The 25,562-nt window shown below is 39.1% G+C and overlaps 1 long non-coding RNA gene across 1 annotated transcript; it reads left to right on the top strand.

The window, feature by feature from the left end:
- Window positions 1-1,134: 1,134 nt before the first annotated feature.
- Window positions 1,135-22,627, top strand: LOC119000768 (uncharacterized). The gene is made up of 3 exons (XR_005069403.1): window positions 1,135-1,229; window positions 14,834-14,840; window positions 22,617-22,627. It is a non-coding gene; the product is annotated as an uncharacterized LOC119000768 (long non-coding RNA).
- Window positions 22,628-25,562: the final 2,935 nt, after the last annotated feature.

Genomic DNA, 25,562 nt, shown 5'->3' on the forward strand with positions numbered 1-25,562 from the left:
ATAAATGAGTAAAAACAGCCCAGTGGGTGTTATGCTCTGTGTACCGGAAAGACGCTGGCCACACTGCTTACAATACTTAAAGATACTTTACTTTATCCATGTCAGGGCCCTTAATGAAATGAAATATTTCCCAAGATTCTGTTTTTGATGAACTATTCATCAACTGAACTAAAGGGGAACCCATACATAATAACCTTATGATTTTTCTTTTTCAGAAATGAAGTACAATTTTTAACTATTATTGAACCTTGTAAACATGGTGCTTATTTCTAGGACCTCAGAAAGTTTACTTAACCCCTATTCAGGGTGTGGAATTCAGTGCAGCTATAACTGTGAAGCTTTTCATGCAAAGGACCAAAGAGGGCCAACAATGTTCTATTCAGGTTACTGTGAGCGGAGCAGAGATCCCAGTACAAGTTGAAGTCATTTGAGACTCGGTGCCAAATTGAGAGTTCAGATAAATCGTGAACACATGCTCACGTGTATGGTTTTTACACAGTTGTATTTGCTGGACATGTCTGCCACATCCAGTCCCAGCGCCAACCATGCTGTCTGACAAAGTCCGAGCATGGGGAGGACGACTTCAAAGAAGCGTGTTCTGGCCTGGTGGACGTGGCATGAATGGGTATGTGGTGTTGATCTTAATCTTGCTGTCTCTTGGTGTTCTAACCTCTCCTTTTCTGATAATTTGGAATCTCCTAGAAATGCTGACCATTCTCAGAGCTGAACAGCAACTAAGTCAGGCTGAGAACAGTATCACCTTGGCCTTTCCCCAGGATAACACCTCCTACCCTGACCTGATTAAGCAGCTGTAGGATATGATGATATCAGCTAGTAGGGGGCCTGGAATACCCAAGGCAGCCCCCTTAAGTAAGTCCCAAGGCAAATCCCCTTTAATGAAATAGCCCCTGAATGTTTAAAGTTGTTAGAATAACAGCCCCCCTTTACCTTGAATAGGGATATATATTTATGGTCAAAATAACTTTTGTTGAAACTATGGAAATTTTTGTATTTTTCCTAATTACCTTTATATTGATTTTTTCTGTTCCACTGATTATACTATGCACCTGTAAATGTTAATGAAAATATAAAAAACCTGCTTGTACTTGCAATAAACGGAACAGTGCTTCATCTGCCTTTGAGCTGTGTAGTTGCCTGTTACCCAGCGCCGACGCCTATCCTCACCTCGAGGGACCCCTGGACCTTGCTGCGGCCGGACCGCGGCACATGTCTAGCTTCGAAGTACTGAAATAACGATGTGTCAAAGTTTTGAAAGCACTGTGTTCCCTAACTTTTGACTGATGGCCACCAGGTTCTTCTCTGACCACCTTTTATCAGAGCCAGTGATGATCTGGAACATCTCTCTTGCTCTGAGGAAAACATAAGTTCAAATGTGCTGGCTGCAGGATGGATTCTTTCTGTGGTGGAAAGGAAGATAATCCAGGGCTGGGGACACTGCACTGGCCTGGGATTTGAGAAGACTGGGGTTCTACTCCCAATCCTAGTGCTGAAAAACCACGATATCTTTATGTCTCTGTGCCTGGGTTTCTGGTACACTGCGTGTGTTATGAGGGCGCGCACTAAATCCCTACAGGACGCAGATGTACTCTAAAATCTATAGTTTTCTCCTACGCATTTACCAGAGGTTGACCATTCACACAGTAAAATGGGAAAAAGTGGGTGCAGGGGGCTCAGGACAGGGGGCTGTAGAAGTGTGACTGCCAGTGAAACTGTGCGACCCTCTGAGCTCTCTGACTCCCAGTCCCCTCATCCACACAATCAGCCTGATATCAACTTGACCATTTTTTGACTTGTACATTTGATGATGCATTCCACCCATACAATTTCCTTAGGAAGAGATACATTTTAAACTTATATCTTAACCTCGAAATAGCACTTATTTTGCTTTATCCTAATAATTTCATTGCAACGTATTTCATAAGTCTAGGTTTCCAGAATTTGGTGAGCCACCACCCTTCACGATGTCTTGTACAGGTTATCTTCATATAGGAAGTCCGTTTGACAACAGAGATACTTAAATTATTGAGTCCAATGATATTAGGGTAAAGATTCTCAAGAAACGTGCATTCCCATTTTCTCAGAGATTAGAAAGAGACCGAGTATTGAGCATTGATCCAATGGGTTATTGTTAGTTGGCTTGGCTATAACTTCATGTTGGTAGAGGAGACTGAGGAGGCCGTATTTCCAGAGCATTTCTTCTACTTAAATTTCCCAGTGCAGTAAACACACCATTATTGCGATGCAACTCTCTGACTCCCTCTGAAACGATATATTCTGCCATAGCATGGTGGCACGGGGCTATTAGCATAACAGAGATGCGAGTCTCATTTTAGTGCTGAATTCAGGCTTCTTTAAAGAGTAGAAAGAAAAATGTTAATATATGCAGCAGAAGGTATTTTAAATAAATATCTGTCATCTACAGTTAAACTTGTCCTTCCTTGGTGTTAATGATGGCACAATCAGACGAGGAGAGAGAGGAAAGCATTTATTACAGGTTGAAAAGCCAAATATTAGCCCTGTTCTAAAGGAAGCCAAGTGAAGTAGCAATTATAAATTATTTTGATCATGCAGGGAATTCTTTGAGCAGATATTTTCTTGTGCATATATTATTGATCAGAAGGGAATAATTCAGATATAAACTTTAACTAATTGGCCATTAAGATGGTATTTTGGAAGTGGTAAAATTGTATTCCTTTAGGTCCTTTGATATATTTCTTGTGTGAAAAAAGATTTCTGCCCAATAATCTTTTCTTCAGAATATTTGTTGCATATTTTTCTGTTTAGACAGACCCAAGTGAGTCTGGGAGAAAAGAAAAGACCTTTCTAATAGATAATAGGCATTCTTAAAAAAATGATTTGTCAGAAGTTATATTATCATGGTCATCAGACCATCCACTGAGAAGGACAGAACCAAAGGTCACACTGATAGTATCTGTTTACCAATCAAGTGAATAGCTACTTTTTAGACAGAATTTGAAGAAAATAATGCCTAAGTATCTTTTCATAGGCCTGTAGCATCTCCCCTCTCCTATGCTAACAGCTTGAATGTGTTTATTCTTGATCTTGTGGCTTTTGAGGAGAGCAGATGGAGAAAACAAAGGTATAGGTATGTATACACATACATTCATTCCCCTTCTACACATATCTTTTATAGGCAAAGATTTTATATAACACAGCACTTAAAGGAAGAAAGTCTCTCCCCTTCTTGCTCAAGCTTGCAGAGGTAGAGAGTTAATCGAGAATGAAAGGGATAAAACATGGAAGAAAAAGTCAAAGAGATAAACCCTACAGTGGGATGAGATTAGAATGTGGGATGGCCTCCTTAAAGAATAATGGGTAAACTGGTCCATGGGACCTTCCATACAAAAGGGAAATGGCCTTGGAATCTTTCCTCAGGCACGTTTAAATTCCTTTTTAACAATATTTGAAGTAAAAATTTGAAACTTTCACACGTACATTTTTAACTTACAGGATGACAAATTCAGGACCTAATTCTGCTGGGGGCACAATTTACTACCTTGGACAATAGAATTAGGGGAGAAGGCATTTTGCATTGCCTCCTAATTGCTTCTACTGTCAGGTGTGTGGTAGGCTTTCCCTTCCCTACTCCTGAGATTTGGGCGCAGCTGTGTTGCTTGCTTTGCGCAATGAAGTACACTCAGAAGTAACACATGTGCCTATCGGGCCTACTTGTTCATACGCCGGTCTTTGTCCCTCTCTCCTGCAGCATGGCATCCACAGAAGCAGGTGCTAATAGGGAGGTGCTCTAAGCGGCCTGCCACGGGCAGTACCAAGCCAACACATAGGGCACTGCTGTTCTGGCGAATCACCTGGACCCACACCAGACTTTGTTTGGGCAAGAAATAAACTTTTGCTGTGCCCAAACCTCTATGGTGCGATTTAGAATTGCACCATAACTTAGCATACCCTGATTAATAGAATCTAAAAAGCAAATTAAGAAGAAATATTTTCAGTTGATGCTATTTACTTACTACGGGAAATCAGATGACACATTAAACAGTATGATAATGCAGTAAATGGTGAAAATTAATGTACAAAATGAATAATGGCCTTCATACATACAACCAACAATGAACATAAAAAGTAATGGTAGGAGTAAAATCTCTATTTACACACACACTGCCCGAATTGAGAACATAGCAAGGAATAAAATTAATAAGACATAAAGAAAATTTTAAAACACTAAAGAGCTCAAAAGAAAACTTGAATGAATATAAAAGCATGTCATGATCTTGGATACAGGACATAGCATTATAAAGATTTAAGAATTTTCCATGTAAATTTGTAAATGTCATGTGATCTAATTAAAATATCAAAACGAATTTATTCTAGAGCACATATGGCTGAAAAGTAAAAATTCCAGGAAAACTGTCCAGAGAAACAGGAAGTAGGCTGCTCACAGCACTTACTCAAATAAATTATAAAGCTACAGTAATTAAAAACTGATGGTTCTACTAGCTGAATAATTAGACAGATAATTGGAACAGCATAGATTTTTAGAAGTAAGCCCAATAAATAGAACGATTTAACCTGATACAAAAGGCATCTTTAATCAGTGGGAAAAGATGTAATAGTCATTAAATAACAAATGATATATACCATGAAAATATTACATTTCTACCTCACTCCTTACACATATATACATGGTAGAAGAGTTACATTTTTAAAGGTTAAAAATCTAAAATCATTAAAATGCTAGAAAAAATAATAATCTCTGAGTAGGAAAGGGTATTTCCAATGTGGCACAGAGCCCAGAAGGTATAAAAGATGAAAATAAATATCTCTACCACATAAAAACTGCCATCGTTTGCAGATGACATGATTGTGTACAGAGAAAATCTTATAGACTCCACCAAAAAACTAATTGACCTAGTAAGTGAATTTGGCAAAACAGTGGGATACAAAGGCATTTTTTTGTACACCAACAATTAAATACCAGAAACAGAAATTTGAAAAACAATCCCATTTGATAAAGTGACAAGAAAAACAAAGTACCTAGGAATAGACCTAACCAAGGAGGTAAAAGGTCTGTATTCACAAAACTACACAACACTGAAGAAAGAAATTAAGGAAGACACAAACAAATGGAAGCATCTACCATGTTCATGTATTGGAAGCATTAACATCATCAAAATGTCCATACTACCCAAAGCAATTCATAGATTTAGCACAGTCCCTATTAAAGTACCAATGACATATTTCACAGATATAGAACAAACATTTCAAAAATGTATATGGAATCATAAAGGACCCTGAATAGCTGCAGCAATTTTGAGAAGAAGAACAAAGTAGGAGGGATCACAATACCTGATATCAAACTGTATTACAAGGCCACTGTAATCAAAACAGCCTGGTACTGGCATAAGAACAGATACACAGATCAATGGAACAGAACAGAGAGCCAGAAATAAACACAAGTCTCTATGGTCAACTAATATTTGACAAAAGGGGCAGAAGCATAAAATGGAATAAAAATAGCCTATTCAACAAATGGTGTTGGGAGATCTGGACAGCTACATGCAAAAAAATAAAACCTGATCACCACTTACATCATACACAAAAATAAATTCAAGGTGGACAAAAGACTTAAATGTATTGTGACACCATAAAAGTTCTGGAAGAAAACATCAGCAGGAAAATCTCGGATATTCCACGCAGCAATATTTTCACTGATATGACCCCTAGTGCAAGGGATATAAAAGAAAGAAGAAACAAATGGGAATCTCATCCAAATAAAAAGCATCTGCATGGCTAAAGAAAACAGTATTAAAATGAAAAGAATACCAACTGTGTAGGAAAACATATTTGCCAATGATACCTTGGACAAGGATTTGAGCACCAAAATATATAAAGAACTCACACAAGTTCACTCCAGGAAGACAGACAACCCAATTAAAAAATGGGCAAAAGACTAGATACTTTTCCAAGGAGGACATACACAGGGCCCAGAGACATATGAAAGGATGCTCAGCATCACTAACCATCAGGGAGATGTAAATTAAAACCACAATGAGATACCACTTCACACCAGTCAGAATGGCCATTATGAAGAAATCAACAAACAACAAGTGTTGGAGAGGATGTGGAGAAAAGGGAACCCTAGTACACTGTTGGTGGGAATGCAGACTGGTTGCAGCCACTGTGGTAAACAGTATGGAATTTCCTCAGAAAATTAAAAATGGAACTGCCTTTTGACCCAGCAATTCCACTGCTAGGATTATATCCTAAGAATCCTAAAACACCAATCCAAAAGAACCTATGCACCCCAATGTTCATAGCAACACAATTTACAATAGTCAAGTGCTGGAAGCAACCTAAGTGCCCATCAGTAAATGACTGGATCCAAAAGCTATGGTACATTACACAATGGAATTCTATGCAGCAGAAAGAAAGAAGGAGCTCCTACCTTTGAGGACAGACAGCATGCACGGAACTGGAGAGCATTATGCTAAGCAAAACAAGCCAGGTGGTGAAAGACAAATAATATATGATCTCACCTTTAAGTGGAACCTAATATACAAAACAAACAAGCAAGCAAAATATAACCAGAGACAATGAAGTTAAGAACAAACTGACAGTAACCAGAGGGGATGTGGGAGGGGATAATGGAGGGAAAGGGGAAAGGGTTTTCAGAAACAACTTTAAAATACACACGGACAAAGCCAAGACAGGTGGAATCAGGGGAGGAAGGTGGGGATGGCTGGGGTTGGGGGGGAAGTGGTGGGCAGAAAAGGCAGACAACTGTACTTGAATAACAATAAAATTAAAAAAAATGGAAGAAAGAAGCATGAAAAACAAAATTTTGCTACATAAAAATGAAAACATTTTCTATGTGACCAAAAGTATCAAATAACAAAAGTAAATGGCAAACTGTAAAAAAACAGTTGCAATTCATGAGTTATTATTTTAATATAAAAAGACATAAATCAACATAAACACTAACAGTACAATAGAAACATGAGCAGTGGACCTAAAATAAAGCCCATACCAAAGGATAGAAGCATACAAAAATATACCAAGCAAACTCTACCCTGAGAGGTTATTTTCACAGTTTAGCAAAGATCAAACAGTTTATAAACAGTTTTGACTAGATATAGGGAAATAGAACTTGCCTGCTTTTCTGGTGGTGTAACTGACAAACCTCAGTGAGAGTAATTTGATAAGCATCTATCTTTCAAAAAGAAGTCCCATAGTCTTTGACCATTAGTTTAATTTTTGTAAATTTGTCTTACAGATATACTCAAGTGTGAAATAAATTAGGCCCAATATAGCCCCCCACATTGTTTCTGTAATAGTGAATAATGATGATGATGATGATGATCCAAATGTGACTTTAATACTCATTAAAGGAACTAGTTTAAAGGAAAGGTCGGTGCATCCATACAATGGAATACTAGGTAGCCTTGAGAAAGTAAAAGGAATCCCTATATGACTAATATGGAGCAAGCTACAAAGTATATTGTTAAGTGAGACATGCAAGGTTCAGGTGCAAGACAGTGTGTATCTCATGCTATTACTGGCAAACACGTTTGTACCTTTTCGTGTGCATAGTATAATTCCAGAAAAATATTGCAGAGCCTTGGCAGTAATGGAGGCCCTTAGTAACAGGAGTTAGAACACTAGGTTCACTGGTAGGAAGAAGACTTTCTGTCTTGTAAATTTCATAGTTGTTACCATCTACTAAAGTACTGAAATAATTTAAACAGATCAGTAAACACAAACAAAAAGGAGGTAGAGATTTTATGGAGGGTTCAGGTTCACGAAGAGTTAGCAATTTTAATAGAACTGTAAGTGACAAGTTCCACTTGAGGGTGGATTGTTCATGAAGATCGAGTTGCTAGATGACACCTCCGCTCTCACCTTTCCTAGGTTATGTGCTCTTCCATGTACTAGAATCTTATACTTCGGGGGGAACGTTTAGGGGAAAATGGAAAATAAAATTGTGCTTGCACAATATAAAATGTGAGGCTTTTAGAGCTAGTGGTGAATGTCAAAGAAATCACTGGATGAGCCATGTGATCATTTACAAGGTTAAAAAATTTATATGAAATCCATTTAATCCCTCTCTGCATCCCACCCTTGTATCTGTATAGCTAAGAAGAAAAGAACGCATCATCCGCCTTGCTCCAGTGTGTGAAAGGTTTGGATCAGATATAAGTCTTGAAATAGATTCAGAAATAATAACTTCTCCACTTTGTTTTCAGTTATGAGAATATGGCCTAAAACATTTTGACATTTGCAACTAAAGCAGCAGGGGAGAGCAGGAGTGAGGATGGTTTGGTGTGTGGGAGCCAAAGGAACGAACAGTGAGGAACACCCGCTGTGTGGTGGGCATTGTGCTGAGCATTTCCCAAAGTTATTTCATTCATTCCTCACAATAACACTAAGTGTTATGTATCATTAATATCATTTTATGCAGCTGGTAAGAGGCAAACTAAGATCCTGACCCACTTCTTGCAATTTGACCATTAGTTAATATTTTTGTTCACTACATTCCCATTTTCTTATCTCATGTTTTATAGAAAATTATTCTTCTTTCACATGTAGAATCTCACCTATATGAGGGCCAATTTTGACACAAAGACCTGAGGAAAAGAGCTGAAAGTAAAACATTGTGCTTTCATAAAAAAGAAAAAGTATGATGATTCACTAAAATCCTAACTCATTCACATTCTAGGAATTTAGAGCTTCCATCATCTCTCCCTCAAATAAAGTAAGATTTTTATGTTTCTTATTTTTAAGTACCTTAGGTATTTTTATTTTCACATTTTACTTTTGGCATGCCTGTTCTTTATGCTCGCTTTTTGAGAGCTTCCAGAATTTTCTCACGTTAACATTCTTCAGATTGGCATGGCCTATAGCGACAGCCGGGAAGTACCTTTCTGGGATGGAGACGGTCGGTTTGGTCCTAGCCCTTTTCGGGTACTGCTGTGCCCACGTAGAATAGTTGTGTCAGGTCCAAACAATAATTTCCAGGTTTATGTACATGCTTTTGAACTTGCTTTTCTGTTGGCTTTAGTCTAGTGTGTTTCAAGTTCCCCACGAGTTCGGCTTTGTTTCTAATGAGGTAAGGTGCCTTTGTTAATTCCAAAGTCTTCCATTTAGAAGCAAAGTTCCAAATGTCAGGCTGAATCTGGAAGTGATTACTCATAGGAATAAAACATCACAAGGACATATTTGAGTGAATGCTCACAGCTGTGTTTTTTATTAAAGAAATTCAGTGAGAAGAGTTTTAATGCTGCATTATAGTCGAGAATCTTAAGGTGTACAACATTGCCAATTCCAAATTAGAGCTCCCCTGGCAACTGTCACTCTGTGACATCACATTTTATCTAATGAGGCACAAAAACGTACTCTCTGTGCATCGCACAGCAGATTCCTGTGTAGGGGGAATATGAGATAAAGGGCGAGTGGGAGTCATCTCTCTGAAATCTTACTTACAATGTTTAATCTATTCAGTGGCTTTGTTTGTGGCTATATTTCCTGCAGTTCTTATAATTCAGTAACTCCAATGTATTGCATATGCTTTAAGTGCTATGGTGATATCAGTCCATTTCTTTTTTTATTCCACTTCTTTCACTCTCATTAATTTCCCATCCGATCCATAAGATCTTCTGAAGCTATAAACAGCTTCCGTGTGTACACTTGCTCCAATCTCACTCATTTTATGCACTGTTGGTTTAGTGGCTACAAACAGTTTCTAGTACCTAGTGACAGTCTCTACCTAGAGGATCTGAATTCAGCTAGTTGCTGGAGTCCTGTCCCACTCACTCGTGATTTTGGTTTCTGTCTTTCTACAGCAAGGAGATCAGTCACTGTTGAATAAAGATCTGAGTGGTCTCTGATTCATACAGTGGTTGTAAGAATTAGCTCTCTGCCCAGATGATTTGAGATTCCTTGCTGGATATTTAGCACAACCCCGACTGAGGGAAAGAAAAAGTGGGTGAGGATTGAGGACTGTTGGGTGGTCTTTACAATGGCTAACTCTGAGTTTCAGAAGGCAACTGTGTACTTTGAGTGCTTTTACACTCAAAATGGGACATGAACAAATGCTAATTCCTCAATCCCTTCCCCCAGATAGAGCTACACAGATGGGCTGATTAAAACTGTAGGTCTGTGTTAAAGGAAAATTATTGCATTAGAGGAAGCATTTGGGGAAAGTGGGCGATGGGATGGGAAAAAATAACAAACAAAAACAGATGGAGTGTCTTGCTTGGCAAGATATTATTCCATTATTCTCTCATTATCTAACCTCAGAAATGGGAGAACATAGAACAATAGTAGGTACAGATTTGTCAGTAATAAAACATCAGGTAAAACTCAGAGCCAAGATAACTAAGGGGCTATTGTTTAATAGCTTTACAAAAGCTTGATATTTTGTCTTCATATGTGCTTTGCAATGGTTCACTTATGCAAAAAGCAACTACATAATATGACATCATATGCAATGTGTCCAGATTCTTAAAACAAATGCATCCAATTAGTATTTTGAAATGGATTACACTGGGCACTCCAACTTTTGCACTAGAAAACATTTTCGCTGGAAGAGTTCTGCTATCTTTGAGTGCACCGGTTTGCTTGTTGGAGAGATTGCTATTCCCAAATTATGTTGGTTCATGTAATCTGAAAAGAATGTAGCTCAAGTAATAATAATTTTGAAATTTATTTTGCAGAAAGCACGATAGTTAGACATTTATTGAAGATGATGTAAGGAGAGCCTTAATTAAGGAAGTTTTAAGTTTTTTCCTTAAACTTAAGGAAATTAAATTTTAATGTGAAGGTTAAAAACAGTTTGGAGGTTTTGTACAGAATATAAGGACCCTAAAATTGAAAAGCAAATGCACGCATTAGTTCAGTGAATTGTAAGCTAGATTCCAGTAATAGGAGTGACTTTAACAGTTTCCTTCTAAAACCAAAAGGGGAAAATGACTGAATTCAGTCTACTTTCAGAGAATGGGAGAATGAACCAGGGTAAGAGGATAAGAACAATCAGAATCAAGGAATATTTTGGGCAGAGATATAAGGTCAGAGTGCTGGAGAAGTTTGGGGCAACTACCCACCAGGGTTCGGGAACTGGGCGATTCAGCATTAACCAATTCTCCAAGAAGAATGGAATACCTGCCTTTACATCGTGGTCTATCAATACCATTGGATTAAAGGTGTGGGTCCTCTCTATTCTCTAGAAGCTTTGCGGTTTTGAAATTAGAGAATAATATTCTTATTTATGATCATGATCCTTTCCTGGGGATTCTGTTCTCTATAGACAGGATTTACGGGAAGGAAGACTGGTAAAGAGAAGACTTTCGTAGTCAAACACATAAATATGGGTGTATTCCACTTTTAGCCCAGTGACTTGGAAAAGCAACCTGATGTCTCTGAAACTCTATCTCCAAAATGGAGATTATGCTCCTCACTTCATATATTTTCTGGAAGGATTGGTGGGACACACGTGGAGAAAGGATCTGGCGGAAAGGCTGGCACACGGTAGGTGCTCTGTAAATGAGATGTTTTTTCTCCCATCCTGTTTCCTTTTCTGGAAAGGGAACAGCTTAATGTACATAATAGTAATACATTTGGTTCTACAAGATGCAGGATCCTGATAAAAGTTTTTGACTGTGCCATGCGGCACTTACTGTTTTTAAGAGGGTTAGATAAGAATTAGGCATTCGCAGCATCCAAATATGTTAAACCCTAGGAATATAGTGACAAAGAAGTTATATATACACTGTGCTACTGTTCTGAAGCTTATATTCAAATGGAAATAAAAAAGGATCCCAGTTTTTAGAGGTTATATAGAAAATTGCTTTCAAAGGGAAGATGCTGACCTGTGTCTGTGCCACTCAGAGCCAGGAACTCACAGAGCAAGGCCTAAGAAGACTGTGTTTGAGGATGAACTGCCCTACTGGGCCCTCCTGAGCACCAAGAAGCCTGTTGGATTCACCCCTGGGCCTAGGCCCCACCCAGTGCCTGAGTTTGAGCTGTACCTGGCAGTGAGCAGTGAAAGGGAATGGAGTGGCTACGCTGCAGGACTCAGGTACCCAGAGTTCTCTGAGACCTTCAAAGACCCAGGAGGCCAGGAAGAGGGCTGGGTCTGTTGGGTTTAGGGGTGGGATCTGAGTTGCACCTGTAAGTTCCTCCCTTCCTCATGCTGCATGTTTCCCTTCAACACACTACCCCAAATGTCACTGTCTACTGAAATCATCAATCACCTGGAGGCAGGTGGGGAAGCACGAAGGAGAAGACATGTGTGAAAGAGTTTGGGAATATATAAGGAGCTAGGCAGAACCAGGGCAGCTTAGTTATCTAGGGCTCTGCCTCAGCTCTCTGCAGGCACACACCCTAGGGAGCTCTGGCCTTCGGTAGTATTTCCCCCTGCTGTGTTCTCAGATACCAACTCTCCGGGCATAGTGAGGATTCTGGGAGTCAGTACTGAGGCCACTCACTCATTTACTGTTAGCCAACAAGCAGTTCCATTGAAACATAACTATTTTAATTCTAACCATCTAAAGAGCTCCCCCAAATTTGCACTCTACCCCTTTCCTCCAAAAATATATACATTTATTCAGAGGTTTTATTGGAAAGTGTGAGGCCCTGAGATACGAAGTCTTATGGACCTAACTCTAGCAATTCTTGTTCTGAAAGCAAGTTTGTTCACTTTTTTTCAGGTATAAAACCAGGCTCTTTGTGGGTGCTGTGGAGGTCCCACTTACATTTTTACTGGTTGATTCTGGGACTTACATTCCTCTGACAAATTCTTTGTTCAGGTATAAGAGCCATTTAGAGAAACTTCTTAAATGACATAAACCTAGAGTTTGGAATTAGAGACACTCCCCAACAATTTGTGCTTATTTTACAAAGCCCCATGCTAGAATTTAAGGAATGCTAAAAATAAAAACAAAAACAAACAAATAGAAAACCCCCAAACCTATCAAATAACCCCAAACCCCCGGAGTTCGGTAACGCTTGATGCGACATTAGTACATCAGTGGTGTTGACAGAGAAAAGTACTCAGCATCTTAAAATTTTATTGCAAACAGGTGACTAAGGATGTGTTTTTCAGGATTTGTGGACTCCGCAATTAATATACATGAGAGACAACACATTTTAATAAGCTGTCAGTGAAGTACCCCCCAATAGAAGATGAACTGCTACCTGCTATTAGAGCTAGCAAGCTGAAAAATGTATTGTTGCCACTCCATAATATAGGGACCCTTAACATGTAAAGTAAAAGCATTACACATTAAGTCCTAAAATAAGAAGAAAGTAGAAAGAATAAATTTCTATAGCAAAAGGAAAAAACCCTAGAGGTAGAATTCAAAAAAAATCTGTTTATTTGTGATTTTTTTTTTCATTCCCTGACTAAAGCTTTGTCAGTAGCTGATAGGTCTCACATACATGAAGCTGTTAATCACATTTAGGAAATTTACATGCTGTCAACTGCATACGAAACTCACTTAAGTCTGGCAGATTTACTACCCCACATCAGACTTATTTCATTTACTCCATACCTATTACTAATACAAATTCATTCTAATGTAAATACATGAATTTTGCCTTGACAAACCCCTTCCCTTTCCTATGAATGACAACCCTGGTGCAATTCCTGAGCTCTTTGGAGAAGATGTGATCCTGCAGCTCCAAACCCAGAATGTATTGGAAACCAACAGAGCAACTAACACACTTCATGACTGGGTACAGGCGCGCATGTGTACCAGTTTAACAGGAGTAAATTCAAGGTGAGAAAAAGTCTACCTTAGCTTTTTATTTTGGCTCATCTAGAGAGCACAAACATAAGCGGCTCTTTCAGGTGAAAGAAGGACTCCGCTGGAAGGGAACTAGCTCTAACTGCACAGTCCTAGGCTTGACTCCTGTTACGGGAGGACTTGGTATTTTCAGAGAAAGAAAAAAAAAATCATATAAAATAACTACAATGGCTAGAGCTTTAAAAAGATCAACGGAAGAGAATGAACCAAATGGTGGTGGCTCAGAGACACTCGAACACGTGGATCCTCTGGAGCTCAGGATGATGTTATGTGTGCCTGGCGCCTTCACACTTCCTCACCAGAGAACGGATGCACAGCCCGAAGGGGCAGGGAGCTCGGGCTGTGGTGTGAAGGGAAGGCTGCAGTAAAGAAAGGGAAGCTCCAGGAAGCCGGCCCTACAAGAACTGTTTCTAAACCCAGCCTGAGTTCTAAATGATCGAGTGGAGGGTTTTCACTTTGGCCTTTAGGTTATTTCACTGTGGGGAATCCTCGCTGTTCAGAGCATCGAGATTTGACGTTTTGAAATTTTACTATATTTCCAGCTGATCCAGCAAAGCATGATGCTCTTTGTTCTATGAAACTATAAGAAAATTATTACTGGGCTTCCAATTTACACAATGTTGCCTCATGTGTAAAATGAGATTGATACTAGTATCCACTAAAGTACCTTAAAAGCTTGTCATGATCACTAAATGAATTAATTCATAATGGCAGCCTCACATAGTACAAGGTCAACGAACTATAGCTGCTGTTCTTCTGGTCATTATGGCTGCATTTCCATAGAAATAATTGCCCCCAGTCACAACACTTGGAAGGCAGGCAAGTGATAACTCAGGAAGTGGATTAAAGGCTGAATCGGGGAAGTTTTTATTTGTCTCTTCTGTCAACACTATACCTATAGGATTAGGGGAAATCTTCCACCTTCTTACATAGTTACTATGAAATTAAACTGAAAAATTAAACTAATCATGAAAAAATTTAAAGGAAAAAGAAGTCACAAAGGGCAGTCTGAAGACTGAATTTTTTAGTTCCTTTGTTTATTCTATTGTGCATTTGATTTTTGAGGTAAACTTGAAGAAATATTCTCGCCCACTTAGACTTGGCAATGGTGTTATGGGTAAAGGTCATTAGCAGGGTAAACATATGTGTCTGTGTGACATCTTATTTTATTATTCAGAGAAATGGTAAAACCAGGACCTTTCCTCCTGTTATCTGGCTCTTTGTGTCCCTGAATTTGTGTTCTCTCCCTTCATTTCCTGTAGTAGTTCACTAGTTATTTCAGTGGTGCAGAATTCTCTCAAAAATCTTGTGCTTGGTGTGATTGTCTTAATTTGTCAAATTCCAGGAAAACATCTGAGCATAGTGTTATTCAAAGATTTTTAGATCTACAGGGATTTGGGACTATCCCCCAGGGCTTTCTGCAGTCCACACATATAATACCATCAAAACTAGATTTACATCCTGAAAACATGTAAATCTAGAGCATTAATTGGGGTCATTTTATCAGCCATTATGCATCAATTGACCAAATTAGTTGAATGTGATTTGAACTGATTAAGGTAGCAAGATTCACTAATTGATTGCACTGAAATGACAATCGTTTTGATTGTGTAAATGCAGACCAAATCTTTTAAATGATTAGAATAATGCAATGCATTATGGAGCGATTAGGTAGGTGCTGTGACTTTGCTCCAGTGCAGCGCACATGTACTGGAATGAAGGTGAAAGGTTAAAGGTGCTAAAAGGACTTTCTGGTTTAGAAATTGACACAAAACAGACTTCCGATATGGATTGTAGAAATTGTACACAAGCTCAGCTATGAATCCAGGCAACAGTCAGTAAAGAAGAGGAGGTGGTAAAAAACGAAGCAAAGGTCGTGGAGAAAGGGATCTGTTGGCTGCCCGGGGGAAACACGTGGACTGTGAGTGCACAGCACTAGTGCTGTGCAGTATATCCTGTTCTTTCTCATTCCAAGTCAGAGATAAGCCAGGAGAAACACTGGATAAATAGTCAATGGAAAAGCAGAGATAGCAACATAATCCAGAAAGACTTGTTGCGCCCAGTTTTATCAGACTTATCAGATGGGCACTCCTCCTTTTTGGGTGTGGGGTTAAGCACATCACTCTGCAGTCATGCTGCCTGGGTTCTGGACCAAGCCTGCCAAGTTTACTCACTGGTCGGGACTGGGCAGTTCACTTCTCTGCACCTCCACTTCCTGATCAGTAAATTCGGTATAACCGACCCTATCTCATAGGGTTGTGTTAAGCACTGGATGAAACAAAATTATGTAAAGCACTTAGTACAGTACCTGGCACATTATAAATCCCCAATATATGTGAACTTTCTTTTATCCTTATCCTCATTATTTCAGGCTGCCTTCCAGCTCCATCATCTCTGGTGTGTCTTGGCTTCTTCTACTTTTTGATAGTAAGGCTTAGATATGATTCCTCTTAGAGGGAGAAGTCACTGAGGCTGATAGACTGCTTCCAGGGAGCTTCCTGTTGCAGTGGCTTTGGGTTACGTTCTGGCTGGGGAAATGCAGTGATAGCCAACTCTGCCCAAGGGAAAGAGGCTTGAAGCCATTAAAATACTGCCAGCATGACATAATTTCCCACTGCTAAGATTAGCATCTTTGCAGAATCAGAATACAGCTTTAGTAGAAATAACTCAGAGGAAATTAAATGATCACTCTACAATCAACTTGCAAACTGCCCTTCTACTTTTAGTCAAATAAAATATGGAGCTCTATTCCAATATGTGTTTACGACACAGATTACCCACATTTGCTGCCCTTTGGAGATAAGAAGAGCCTGATCTAGATATTCTCTGCAGATAAGTTTTGGACTAGAGACAGCCATGCTATTACTTATAGAAGCAGATTCCACAGGCTACATCTCCCAGTTGAGTGAAAACATTTCACAAATTGTTTAAAGCAAGGTTGCTTATGGTCATAAAGAGGGCTCCAGCCACTATTTTGAAACCAGGTACACAAATGTAACATCCTGCCTGGAGTCCACTCCTAGCCCCACTGGTAATCTTTATCTCAACTTTGAAATGCTCAATTCTTTTCCTAATCCATGGCAGCCACCTTCGAATTTTTAAAGAAACACCCCACTCTTCAGATGCTCAGTCTGAAACCATAAAACTCATAGGAAATAAAAACATAGATAGTATACTATTTGACATGACTCTTAGCAATATTATTATTTTTTGGCTATGTCTCCTTGGGCAAGGGAAAGAAGAGATAAAATAAACAAATTGGAAGTACATCAAACTAAAAACTCTATACAAAGCAAAGGAAACGATCAACAAAACAAAAAGACAATCTAAGTAGGAGAAGATACTCACCAATGGTACATCCACTAAGGGGTTAATATCCAAAATATACAAGGGACTCATACAACTAAGCATCAAAAAAGAAACAATGCTATTAAGAAATGGGCAGAGGACCTGAAATAGACATTTCTCCAAAGAGGATATTCAGATGCTCGATAGACATGTGAAAAGATGCTCAGAGAAATCCAAATTAAAACAACACTAGGATATTGCCTCACACCTGTCACACTTCTTTCATCAATAAATTAACAGACAAGTGTGGACTAGTGTGTAAAGAGAAGGGAGCGCTTGTGCACAGTTGAGGGGACTGTAACCGGTGCAGCCACTGTGGAAAACAGTATGGATATTCCTCAAAAAAGTAAAAATAGAGCTACTATATGACCCAGCAATTCTACTTCTGGGTATTTATCTGAAGAAATTCAAAACACTGATTTGAAAAGATACATGCAACCCTATGTTCATTGCAGCATTATTGACAATAGCTGAGATATGGAAGCAACTAAGTGTCCATGGATATGTGAATGGATAAAGCTGTGGTACACATCTACAGTAGAATATTACTCAGCCCCCCAGAATAAAATCTTGCCATTGGTGACAACATGGGTGGATCTGGAGGTTATTTTACTAAGTAAAATGAGAGACAAATACCATATGATTTTTACTTATATGTGGAATCTAAAAAACAATATAAATAAACAAATAAAATGGAAACAGATTCATAGATAAAGAACAAATTGACAGTTGCCAGATGAGAGAGGGATTGGGGGATGGGTAAAGTATGGTGAAGAAATTAAGAAGTATAAATGATCAGTTATAAAAACAGCCATGGGGATGTAAAGTATACAGCGCAGGGAATACGGACAACAATATCATAACAACGATGTGTAGAGTCAGATGACTGCTAAACTTACTGCAGTGGTCACTTCACAAGCTACATAAAAGAGTAATCACTAGGTTGCAAAGCTGAAAGTAATTTAATATTGAATATCAACTGTAATTAAAAATAAATTTTAAAAACAGTTTAAACATGTTTAACAAGTCTCATACTAGTAGATCTCAAAACCAAAAATATATTCATTTGAAATATGCTTCTATAATTTTCTAAATCAGAGGATGCTCTTTCCTTGTGGTGCTTAGTCCTGGCTGCACCTGAGAATCACCCATGGTGATTTTACCGAGGACGTCTGGGCCCCAGTCCTAAGGTGGTCAACAGGAGGGCGGAAGGCCTAGGGATGGGCACTTCTGGAAAACTCTACATGGTCCACAGTGTTCGGTCAGCCTGGGAACCTCTCTGTTCTCCGTTTTGCCATGCCAAATACCCTGAAGGTCCAACGTGAGAGACTCCTTTTAGAATTTAGGGCTGAGTAAACTTTTTCCCCCCCTGATAATGACTCAGCTTTCTTCTCCTATATAGACTCATAATATACTTTATTTCTGATTACACCTTGGTATAAGAAAGCTTAGAGTAAATTTAAGGTTCAAATATACAGGCCATCTTAGTTCTCACAGCAAGTATATTTGACCTCTTCTTTTTAGATTCAATTTTAATATCTCCATAAATATTTTTCTTATATAGTTGACCCTTGAACAATATGGGTTTGAACTACATGAGTCTACTTACACAATTTTCTTTCAATAAATATCGTAAATGTGTTTTCTCTTCCTTATGATTTTCTTAATGACATTTTCTTTATGTATCTTACTTTACTGTGAGAATGCAGTATATAACAAATATCACCTACAAAATATGTGTTAATTAACTGTTTATGTTTCTTGTCAATGGTAGGATATTAGTAGTTAAGTTTTGGGGGAGTGAAAAATTATACAGGAATTTTTGACTGTAGGTGGGGGGTTTGGTGCTCCTAACTCCTGTGTTGTTCAGGGATCTACAGCACATTTCACTGTGAGTTTCCTCAGGATCTTCAGGGAGTTGCTATTTTTTTCTGTTTTTTGGTTTTCTCAACTATAAAATAAATGATGAAAATGAGCTAAATAAAAATAGTAATTCCTGCTTTAAAAAATGTTAAAAATGTTATTGATGAGAAAGAGAGAGAGAGAGAGTGAGTGAGTTCCACTTATTTACTCATTCATCGGTTGATTCTTGTATGTGCCCTGACTGGGGATTGAACCTGCAGCTTTGATGTAGAGATGACCCTCTAACCAACTGAGCTACCTGGCCAGGACTCCTGCTATGTTGGAATGCACTATGCACTATGCACTGTGCACCAGGCACTGTGCTGGGCATTTACATACATATAATTTATGTCATTCATCCTTTCCTCCCTCAGGAGGAGGATAAGTCTGGATTTAGCACTCCTCCCTGACAGCCTGTATAGCCTACTCAATCCTGACCGGGGATGCCCTCCCATGGATTTCTGTGCATTCTAAGCAGAAATCCCAGCTCTCATGACCACATACACTGTTTCCATTTATAAAAATATGCTACTTTGTCCTGGAAGTGAAATTCAACTTTTCTTTAAAACTTACCATGCAAAGTCTTCTCAAGGAAAGTTTCATGAACAAACTAGTTCTCCCCAAATAATTAAGGAGGCTGAGGAAGTTTACACTGCCTATTGAACTGCAATTAGGCCTTTTTGATCAGAAAATTTCTGTGTAGCCACTCTAACAAGTGAAGGGTTTGCCCACTGGCTATTTCCCTAGATCAAAGCTCAGCAAATGTTAGTGCAAGGCCAGAGAATAACTATTATATTTTAGGGTTTGTGGGCAACATGGTCTTGGCCACAACTACTCAACTCTGTCCTTACAGTGGGAAAGCAACTGTAGATATATAAGCAGAGCATGGCTGTATTCAGTACATCCTTTTCTACGTAAACATAATAAACCCAGCCTGAGGGTCAAAAATCGCCAACCTTGCCTTAGAGTATTCTTTTTGCTATCTTGTGGATTCTTTCTTCCTTCTCGGTTTGTTCTTTTGTTGATCCTATTCCCCATCCCTGTCATTACCAATAACCCTAAATTCTCTTTTCCTCCTATACAGAGAAATTCTGTCCTTTCCTCCAGAATTTTGGCATCAGATGGTACCTAAGTCCCTGGAGTCTCGGCTTCTACTCCAAATTCCTAGGAATATGTTTTGCCAAGTAGAAACAGTTTTCCTCTTACAAAGGGATTCTGGTGCTAACTGTTTAGATGATACAATGTTCTCTGACTCATTATATTTCTTTCATCTCAAAAAATTCTATAAATCAGTGGTCAAAAACTCGAATGCCTTCCAGAGCAGGCACTGGCAAGGAAGGCGAGACTCCAGCAGTGTGGAAGTGGGAGGCGGACTGGAGGGACATGCTATGCCTGAGAAATTCACATCGATCTTTAGAAACAACACTGTGTGCACTTGCAAAACAAACCTGGGGACTAAATTTAGCCCAATGGCTACAAGTACAAGTGTTTTTGTCAGATTTGTGGGTATTAATTCTACACTTCTGAAATGGACACTCAACGTCCGGGTGGTTTTTCCACAGCTGGTAAGGGGCAGAGTGCTCTACCAAATGCTTACTGAAATCCTACTCACTCTATGCCAAGTCCTGTGCTGGCCACGGGGATCCCGTAACAGACAAGGGGAAGTTCCTGTGCTCAGGAAACTTTCAGTTTAATGGGTGGGAGGGGTGGGGGTAAGGGACCAGTATAATGCACTATGAGAAACCCAGTGATGGGGATTGTTTGGGTTCTTTATTCTCACGTGGTAGAACATTGAACCAAATCAAATGTAGGGGCATCTTCCTGGATAATGTGATAGCTCACGTGATATGCAAAAGACCTAAGGGATTCCCTGAGGCAAATTTTATATTGAGCCAGAAGGCCAAGGGTCCAGGAAGTGCAAAGGTCCTGAGGCAAAAAGGAACATACCCTCGTTAAAGGAAAAACAGCATTGAGCCATGGTGGGTAAGTAGCAGAAGAGACTGAGTAGAAGGAAAGGCCCAGTTGATTATGCATTTTGAAATGGGCTTATCCCTAGGAAAACTGGGGAACCATTGAATGGTTTTAAGTACGAAATTTAGACTTTGAAAAGATCCTCCTAGCTTGACTTCAGGTGATAGGTGGAAAGATTCAAGTCTAGGAACCAGAGTAGGCTGTAGTGGTAATTCAAGTATGAAATGGTGGTGATTAAAAAAAAGATCAGTGGGACATGAGCAGAAGCAAGCTGGTTAGAGTTTCTGTGAAACTCTGGTCACATTTTCATCAACCAACTGATATATAACCTTGCTTCATGTGTCTGAATTTTGGAAACACTTGTGTTTCTGCTTAGACACCAAATGGTTGATTTGTTAACAGTGAACTCATGGCCAATAGCACTATGACACCCCCCTGAATGAAGCTGATCTACCCTACCACATGTATGTTCTCTGTAAGGCATATTACAGACACTGTGCATCTACGAACCTGAGACAGCACCTCAGCACTATGCTTGGGGACTATTTTAAACAGCAAAATCACCACCAAAAAGCACAGAAATGCAGAAAGGGTGGCATACAGTAGACTTGAAGGGGTACACTTATTTATAGTTTGGGAACTAAGACAAGAAGGCACGGTGATGCTTTGCTCTACTTCAGCTGGGAATACGTACATCAGCTAGCTCAAGGTATTTTGCTGTTCTATACATCTCCATAAGTGATTACAAAAGCACTGCAAGTATTGATTTGGGGGTTACAAGTAGTTTTAGTGAGTGACAATATGGAATCAATGGAGATTGGGGATTGACTATACTTAGATACACAGCTTATCTCCTCAGTAATTGCACTAAGTATTTTTTATCTCTATGATTTAAAAAATTGCAACAGAGAATAGGTTGCACATATAACAAGGACTAGAACTTAGTAGACCTCATTTATTGATGGGAAAATGGCCACTAGGGGTTTGGGTGACAAGAGCCGTGCTCAACTGAAATATTATTTAATTAAGCCTATAGATACCATCAAACTCTTCAGAGCTCCCCTCTGTTCCAGATCCCATCACTTGATCACCGCCCACCATTACCCGGTAAAAGCTCTGACTGGCTACATAAGTGCTTTGGTTTGCTCTCTATGTCTATTTCCTAGAGAGTAGATTTTTCATTTACCAGCTCACCTTGGTCTGAGCTAAGCCAATACTCACAGAGAGAAAAATCCTGAATTCAGTATCCAACTTCCAATCAGTGGCTTATAAACCTGGATGACTTGCTTTATCTTACTAGTGTGATAGCAACTGGCAAGGGCAATACCGTGAAGATAAGGCTGGACTCCTATCTCTCCCTGTCAACAGGCCTGGCACCCTGCTCATTTTTATTCTTGAACAGGTGACTCAATCAATTCCCCTTACTGAGTTCCTTGTGGCAGCCTCTGTGAAGTTGTGGGGAATGTTAATCACTCACCATCAGTTCTGGAGACAGTAGAATTTTATAACTTTTGTTTTGTTTTGTTTAAATGGAGCCATTTGCCATAAGATAAATCTGTGTTTAAAATCAGAAAAACAACTTCTGTGGAGGTTGCCTTATGGACGCTGTTGCTTGGGGGAGAGTCTTGTATTTCACACTGGCATCTGGGGGGGAGGCTGATATCCCAGAGATGAGAAAAATTGTGTGTTTGGAGGGAAATACAGAGGTGGGATTTGTTTGGGGGACGTAAATCTTCCATTACTCTAGCAGTGTAGGAATGCAAACAGACATCTAACTGGTGCTAAATTCCAAGGCATAGTAAGAATTTTTAAAATTACCCAAGGAGCAGTGAAGGAAAAAGGAGGTGTCTGGTCAACTTCATTAACCATAGAGATCAGTTAACCCAGATCCTCAAATGCAAATTACTTTAGAAACACGAGCGTGGTCTCTGTGCCTCAGACATCACTCTGTGTTACAGCCAAGGCTCGGGAATCCACACTGGTTGGGGAGAGGGCCAACCCGCTTGTTTATCTGCTCATTCTGACTTATCCTTTATTATACATTTGCTTGTGCAAATAATGCCATTAAAAATTATACACATGGTGTGTAATAAAAAAAATTTGGCCCCTATTTCCCAAAGATCTGATCACCTAACAGGAAGGGACAATAAATCTAAGGGACATCAGCAAGACGAAGACCCATTTCAGGCAGGTTACGGGACTCTGAAGCATCGTTTTATTTCACACTGCCATTATCTCACCATAATCAGACTCCTGTGCTACATTATTGCTCATAACAAAAGTCCACATACTAGAGAGGAAAGATTTTTTAAAAGATCATTTTCAGGGAAGATTACAAATTATTTGAAATCTGAGTAATAGCAACCCTAACAGGAGACCAACTTATATCCTTCTGCATTCAACAATTTGAGAGCACGCTATAGTAATTAAGGGGAAGAAGTCAGGAATCAGCTACATTTTACCATCTCCATAATTAAACAATAAAACTACTATATCATTTCACACAGACATTGTAAATACTAAATTAAGAAGCTCCGATGAAATGTCAGAAGCGTTTCCTTATGAGTTTATATCAGCCATGTGATTATATTGATTCTGCATGGCAATGAGATAACATTCCACTGTGTTTATTTTTCTCCCAATTGCCTTCCAGAAAGTAATAAAATTAAATCCAATATGATATTAAATGTAAATATGCATGGATATTATATGTAAATACCCATTTTAAACTCTCTTTGCTTTTTGATATTTTCTGAGCATAATGTTGTCAAGCAACAGTAATATTCCCTTCTCCCACATGACCCACTCCACTTCCACCGCTGAGAGGGAGCACACCCTTTGTAATTCCACTTGACATTTATTTCATGATTTCTGGGAAAGAAAATACCAAAAAAAATCTGCTTTTTAAAAGTTAAGATTTCGTTTATAAGCTAAGAAAGTTTGATTTTTGACACTGATTCAGGCTTCATCACACTGCCTTACTTCTTCTCATGTTAATAATAATATTTTCACATACATCCATCACTTTATTTTAATTGGATATTTAAAGCAATTGCACTGATATGACTGTTGATTGAAGTGTCAAGCTAGGACTCTGTTCTTGGAATCCAAATATCAATCAGACCTTCTTATTTGTAGAAAACAAGGCTTTTTATCAGAATAAAGTGATCAATCACCTTTGCTAAGTTAAGAAAACCCCATGCAAGAATCTGGCTCTGAGAGTTCATGTCAGTTGATTAGATGTGGTGTGGTGGCCCCAAACTGGAGTAACAAAGGGTCTCCTAGGGTTAGCAGAAAGAAGGGAGTCCAGTACAATCAATGACTTTAAAAGTGTTGTGTGACTGAGGTCTGGAGGAAGTGAGCGGCTCACTGATGTTGGCTCATGCTCCTTCTATCATCCTGTTAATATCTTCTGTGGCAGAACTTTTATATCTTTGCACACAGTGTTCCCTCTGTCCAGGAAGAGTAAGTCACTTGCTTCTATCAGAGATTTGTCTCTGTTAATCAGAATGATTTATTTGCCCTTTTCTCTCTCTGGCTTGTGTGTCCCTGCATCTAGCAGAGTTCTTAGTGCATAGAATTCTTAATAATTGTTTGGTGATAGGATGCTTAAGGTCATGTAGCTAATTAGTGACAGATCTGAGATTAGAACTCACATTTACATATGTGTTTTTGCCTATTACTTTGTGCTTCCTCCTCTTTGCACAATCTGCAGAAAAAGCTTATTATTTTATCATTTCCTGGGGAAAGTAACCAAGGAAGATGAAATGTACAACTGGATTTGATTAACCCAAAAAGCAAATTGGTATTTCCCCCCAACCATGGAGACTTTTAAATTTTTTTTTAAAGTGCACTTCGCTTTTTAGAGCAGTTTCAGGTTTGCAGCAAAATTGGGCAGAAGCACAGAGATTTTTCACATGACCCCACCAGAGCAATGTCTTTGATACAACTGATGAACCTGCACTGACACGTCATGATCACCCAGAGTCCGTAGTTTGCCTTTGGGCTCAGTCTCGGTGCGGTACATCCTACGGGTTTTGGGCAAATGTACAGGGATGTGTCTCCACCACTGCAGTGTCGCACAAAGGAGCCATACCACTCTAAAATTCCTGCGTGTTCCGTCTATTTATCCCTCCCTCCCCCTACTCCCTGGTTATCACTATTTTTTTACTGTCTCCGTAGTTTTGCCTTTTCCAGAATGTCACATAGTTGGAATGTTGCTACATGTATAATGGGGCCTTTTAAAAGCTATTATTTTATAGAAACGCCACCGACCTTACTTTGGATAGAAGCATTGACATATTTTGTGGGTGGGTCTGCCCAATACTGCAATAACTTGATTGGGAGAAAATTTTTCATTTTTCTGAGCGAGTGTTTCTGCTACACAATATCATAACAAGTAGATAGGGTGCTTCTTTTCTTCTCAAAATAATGTTAGACTGAAATAACAGCTTTCCTTGGAGTCAGCATTAATGTTTAGATAATGTGCAGATGAATACAGAATCCCTACTTCTCCTTCTCCCGGTCACAATGGGC

Source organism: Sturnira hondurensis, unplaced genomic scaffold, assembly GCF_014824575.4.
Source record: "Sturnira hondurensis isolate 20B ecotype Veracruz unplaced genomic scaffold, ASM1482457v3 Scaffold0016284, whole genome shotgun sequence".
In the NCBI taxonomy this organism is placed as follows: domain Eukaryota; kingdom Metazoa; phylum Chordata; class Mammalia; order Chiroptera; family Phyllostomidae; genus Sturnira; species Sturnira hondurensis.